The sequence below is a fragment of the Dasypus novemcinctus genome, chromosome 9 (genome assembly GCF_030445035.2).
Source record: "Dasypus novemcinctus isolate mDasNov1 chromosome 9, mDasNov1.1.hap2, whole genome shotgun sequence".
In the NCBI taxonomy this organism is placed as follows: Eukaryota; Metazoa; Chordata; class Mammalia; order Cingulata; family Dasypodidae; genus Dasypus; species Dasypus novemcinctus.
Window position 1 is genome coordinate 76,719,194 of NC_080681.1, and position 6,102 is coordinate 76,725,295.

Genomic DNA, 6,102 nt, shown 5'->3' on the forward strand with positions numbered 1-6,102 from the left:
AGTGGGACCGACCCCTCGTCCCAAGTGGGACCGACCCCTCGTCCTGAGCTGGACCAACCCCTCGTCCGCAGCCAGACCCCACCTCTACCGACCGAGCAAACCGTCGCATTACTTTGTTGTTTTTTTACTAATTCCTCCAAATGTGCAGTTAGTTCTTCAATTTTTGCTCTTTCTTCTTTTTTGATGTATGAATTTATGGCTATAAATTTCCCTCTCAGTACTGCTTTTGCTGCATCCCATAAGTTTTGGTATGTTGTGTTATCATTTTCATTAGTTTCAAGGTAGTTATTAATTTCTTTTGAGATTTCCTCTTTGACCCACTGTTTTTCTAAGAGTGTGCTGTTTAATTTCCATATCTTGGTGTGAAATATGGGCCTCTGGTCCTTGCAGATTTCCAGCTTCACTCCACTGTGGTCAGAGATATTATTTTGTATGATTTTGATCTTTCTGAATTCATTGAGCCTTTCTTTGTGACCTAGCATGTGTTCTATCTTGGAGAATGATCCACATGCACTTGAGAAAAATGTATATCCTACTGTATTTGGGTGTAATGATCTGTATATGTCTACTAGATCCAGCTCCTCTAATATACTTTTCAAAGTTTTTGTTTCTTTATTGATTCTCTTTTGAGATGTTCTGTCCAATGTTGATAGTGGTGTATTAAAGTCTCCCACTATAATTGTAGAGGCATCTATTCTTTCACTTAGTTTTTCCAGTGTTTGCCTCACATATTTGGAGGCACCCTTGTTAGGAGCATAAATATTTATGATTGTTCGTTCTTCATGAAAGATTATCCCTTTCACTAATATGTAGTATCCTTCTTTGTCTCTCACAATTGTTTCACATTTAAAGTCTATTTTGTCTGATATTAATATAGCTACTCCTGCCTTTTTTTGGTTATTGTTTGCTTCTAAGATTGTTTCCCAGTCATTCACTTTCAACCTCCATGAATCCCTGGGTCTAAGATGTGTTTCTTGTAGACAGCATATAGATGGGTCATATTTCCTTATCCAATCTCCCAGTCTGAATCTTTTGACAGGTGAGTTTAATCTGTTGACATTCAGTGTTATTACTTTCAAGGAATTATTTATGTTAGCCATATTTTGTTTGGACTTGTGTTTGCCATATTTTTTTTTCTTCTCTTTTTGTCTTTTTTGTTGCTCTTACACTCTCCTCCATTTCTGCCTCTCCTGTTTTTTTCTTTCTTCCTGCAGAACTCCCTTTAGTATTTCTTGAAGGGCAGGGTTCTTGTTGGCATACTCTTTCAATTTCTGTTTATGTGTGAATATTTTGAATTCTCCATCATTTTTGAATGCTAGTTTAGCTGGGTAGAGTATTCTAGGTTGGAAAATTTTTTTCTTTTAGTACCTTGACTATATCATACCACTGCCTTCTTGCCTCTATGGTTTCAGATGAAAAATCAGCACTTAATCTTATGGAGCCTCCTTTGTATGTGATGGTTTTCTTTTCTCTTGCTGTTTTTATAATTTTCTCTTTGTCTTGAGCACTGGATACTTTGACAAGTTATTGGGGTGGGCCTGTTGGGATTCATGGTATTTTGGGGTGCGTTGTGCTTCCTGGACATGTACATCCATCTCTCTCAGTAGATTTGGAAAGTTTTCAGCCATTATTTCTTCCAACACCCTTCTGTCCCCTTTCCCTTCTCTTCTCCTTCTGGGATGCCTATAATATGTATGTTTGTGTGTTTTGCATTGTCATTCAGGTCCCTAAGTCCTAGCTGGATTTTTTCTATCTTTTTATTGATCAGTTCTACTATCTGTTTGATTTCAGATGTACTGTCTTCCATGTCGCTAATTCTCTCCTCTGCCTCTTCTAATCTGCTGCTATTTGCTGAGAGTGTATTTTTGATTTCTTGAACTGTGGTGTTCATCCCCATCATATCTGTTATCTTTTTGCATATGTCTGCAATTTCCTCTCCAAGTGTTTTCTTCATATTGTTAATATCTTCCTTTACTTCATTAAGTTGGTCTCTAATATATATTTTGAGATCTTTAATTACTTGTCTGATGCTCTGCTCCCCTTTCTGGTTTTTAGTTTGTTCATTGGATTCAGCCATGTTTTCCTGATAATTGGTTTGGTTTGTAGTTTTTTGTTATCTGGTCGTCATTTTATCTTGATGGGTTTAATCAGTTCCTTAGCTTCTTTGTCTAGTCTTGGGGATTAATTAGTTGTTGTTCATGCATAAGTGTTATATCTTCTCTTTGTCACTTTGTTCTTCTTACTCTGTTTTCTTGTTGCTGGGTAAGTTCACTTTGAAGGAAAATTTTAGGGCCATGGAAAGCAAAATGAGTAAGAAAAGAAAATGTATAAAGTAGTATTGGTAATAAATGTTAACAGAGCAACAATGTGAGATCTGGGAGAATGGGTATTAGACTCATGTAAGTTGTGTAGGGTTATAGCAGTAAGTAGAATACCTATAATGAGACAGTCAACTGAATATGGGGAGGAATATAGTATGAATTAAAAAGCCAGTGTTTTCATGAGAGAGGGAAAGAGAAAAGAAAGACAATAATATCAAGAGTGGATAAAAGACAGAAAACAGAATAAATGTATTAGAAATTAAAAGTCAGACAATTTGGGGGCCAAAGAAAGGGAGGTGGAATGTAAGAGAAATAGTAGATGATGGATGATGGCAAGATGTGGGGGAAAGAGGATAGTGTAGGTGGCCAAAATCAATTCACACAGAAAAGAGGAAATGGAGGATGAGGAAACACAGCAAGTGTGAAGCGCTCCCTGCAGCACCTATTATATAAAGAAAATAAAATAAGAAGAAAAAGAGAAAAGAAAAAAAAGGATAAGAGAAAAAAGGGGGTGGGCAAAGAAAAGGGGAGGAAACAAGCAAGAAAAAGAAAAGGAGAAAAAAAAAACTAAATAAATGAAGAAGGACCTTGGGGGATAAAACGGGAGAAAAGACCAAGAGACAATACAATATTAGCAACCAAGACAAGAAAAGGAAAAAAAAAACCACAAATGCCGAGGGGTAGGGTAATCAAGGACCTCAGATGGACCTCAGGGCATGGTGGATTCAGGGATGGGAAATCTGTGATATTGCAGACTCAAGGTGTGTGAGTCTCTGGAGCATGGGCCACCAGGATTTAGGGGACTCAGATCTGGGAACCACGCATCTGGTTAATAGGGGGCCTGGGAGCACCTCAGCACAACACAGCCTTCAGGGATCCCTGCAGCTGGCTGCCAGCCCTAGGGGGAGGGGTCCCACTGCACCCTCTGACCTCCGTGTCAGAAACCCCAAATTCCACCTCTTACAAGAGTCACTTCTGTCACTGTCTTACCAAATCAACATGCAGATACCTCCTGCCCTGCAAGCCCCCGAAACAGCCCACTGGGGGCGCCGCTGCACTACGAAGATTTCAGAGACCACCGCAGAAGGGCCACCAGCCCTAGGGGGAGGGGTTCCACCTAGAACTTCTTACCTCCATGTCAGAAACCAAAAGTTCCACCTCTTGCAAGAATCTCTTCTGTCACTATCTCACCAAATCGACATCCAGACACTTCCTGCCCTGCAAGCCCCTGAAACAGCCCGCTCAGGGTTTGGGAACACCCCACACAACAAAGATCCCAGGGATCACAGTGGCCCAGCCACCAGCCCTAGGGGAAGGAGCTCCAGCCAGAACCTCTGACCTCTGTGTCAGAAACCCAAAAATCCACATCTCACAAGAATCTCCTCCATCACTATCTCACCAAATCGACTTCCAGACACCTCCTGCCCTGCAAGTCCCCCGAAAGAGCCCACTCAGAGTTTGGGAACTCCCCACACTCCATTATATATCTTGACATAACCTACAGAATGGAGTGGGAGAGAGTGTAAACTACAGTGTAAACTATAACCCATAGTTAGTTGCAATGCTTCAAAATGTGTTCATCAATTGCAACGAACACACCACAGTAAGGAAAGATGTTATTAATATGGGGAAAAGTGAGAGGTGTGGAAAGTGGGGCATATGGGAATCCCTTATATTTTTTTATGTAACATTTTCTGTAATCTAAGTATCTTTTAAAAATAAATAAAAGATATTTTTTAAAAAGGATCCTCCTGACCAATGGGTAGAAAATGGATTTGTGAGAGGGCATTGTGAAAAGTAGAGTGAGAAACCAATAAAGCAATAACAATAATAAAAATTAGAACCAAAAAACTTATTTTGTTTTCTATAACTGTATTGACCTTCTAAGGAGGGCAGATCATGTTAAATAGGAGAAGGGCCTTTTCATTCTGCTAAGAATTTTTATGACTTAGATTATACAGATTTTGAGAGCAGGAGGTATGGAGAGCTGAATTTCTCTGCATGATAGAAGGAATGAATTTGGAGGTTTCCAAAGAATTTCAGTGGGAAAAAATAGGTGAAGAGAAAGGCGGATAAGAAAAGAGAAATCAGCAACATAGTATGATGCTAGTCACTGAGTAGGGTGAATTGACAGTGATAAAACCTCAGTATCAAAGAAACTTTTAAATTAAAACAGGAGTACTTAATTTATTACTTAAAGTTTTTGCTAAATAACAAGAGTCTCATTTCTAGTTGTAATGGAGTCACAGTATGAACTAGCCCTCCTATAATAAATGCAAAACATAAAACTGTACAAAATATAGAAGGCAATTGTTTTCAGGCACTGGACAAAAGACAACACAAGACTGTGATTCATGAGAGAAGAGACATAGGTAAGCAGCACAATTGTCGCAGCTCTCTCCTCGGGGATAATTAACCAACCATGAAGCAAAGAGCTAGAGCCTGAGCAGAGCACGATAGTCTTGCTGAGCTGAGGAAGCAGAAATTAGAGTTCAAAACAGTTGAAATTACTGGAATCTGTGAAGCAGAGCACCAGAGAAGAGAACTGCACACAGAAGCTTGTGCAGAGATTCCCTGTAGAGTAGTTGACTGAGAGCTAGGCTATGCAGGCTCAAGTTTACCAGAGAGCCGCGTCAGCAGGGTGGAGAAAAGAACAGAGATACCAGAAGTCAAACAGTGCTAGAGGACAGCCACAGCAGAGAAATCTCAACACCCAGGTCTCCAGCTGAGACACCAAAATGGCAACAACCTAGGGAAGGATCACATCCTAGAGTAAGGCACACTCTTGACAAGCACTGTCCAATAGAACATTCTGCAACGTTGTTAATGTTATCTGTGCAGTCCAAAAAGATAACAACTAGCTGGATATTACTGGAGATCACTAAAAAAAAAAACTATAGCAAATAATAAAATGATTTTTTAAAATGTATTGCATTTTACTTAATACAAATTTAAATTTCGAAAGCTACATAGGGCTATAATATTGCATAACAAAGCTGTAGGTCCACCTTAGCAGAGGCAAAACCAAGTCCTCACAAGCCCATGGGAGACACAGATTTTAGAGATTGAACTCCATCAAGTTAGAGGAGCATGGTAAAAAAAAATTGGTCCTTGGACAGATGAAAATAAAGTTTGCCTGGCTATGCTGATATTAAATTGTTTGCTGTTTGTGCTGTGTGATCTTACTGAGTGACAACCATGTCATTAGTGAAATATACTACATGCTAACATAGAAACCTAAAGCAGTGATGACCATGAAGATTTCAGCCTCCTTGAGAATTTGAAGAACCTTAAGGAGAGTACTTAAATAGTAGACTGACCTGATAGCTTAGGATGTTGGAAGCTTCAGATGATATCTGGGTTTAATGGTTTTTTTAAAACAATAATATTATCAATAGTTGAAATTTTAAAAGCCTAAGACTCTTATTTCCAGGTCTGGAGCACTTTCCCCTAAAACACAGCCCTTTCTGCTTTCTAAAAGCAAATTGTATAATGGATATTCAGGTTGAGCAATGTACGCATTCAGACCTCTGGAGGGATCTGCAAAGGCTTCTTAGAGGAGGGAACTTCTACACTGGACCTTGAAGAAAGGGTACAGTTAGGAAATCTAGAGATGGCTGTGTCAGGTATGATTTAGATACTCAATGCCATCAGCACCTCTTCTAAACATTCCCCTATACATCAGGATCTCAGAGCCTGGAAACTACATTTCCCAGATTCTACTCTCACCAGTATTCCTCATAGATTCTTCTGTGCAAGGCACTCACACAATTTTTGGAAG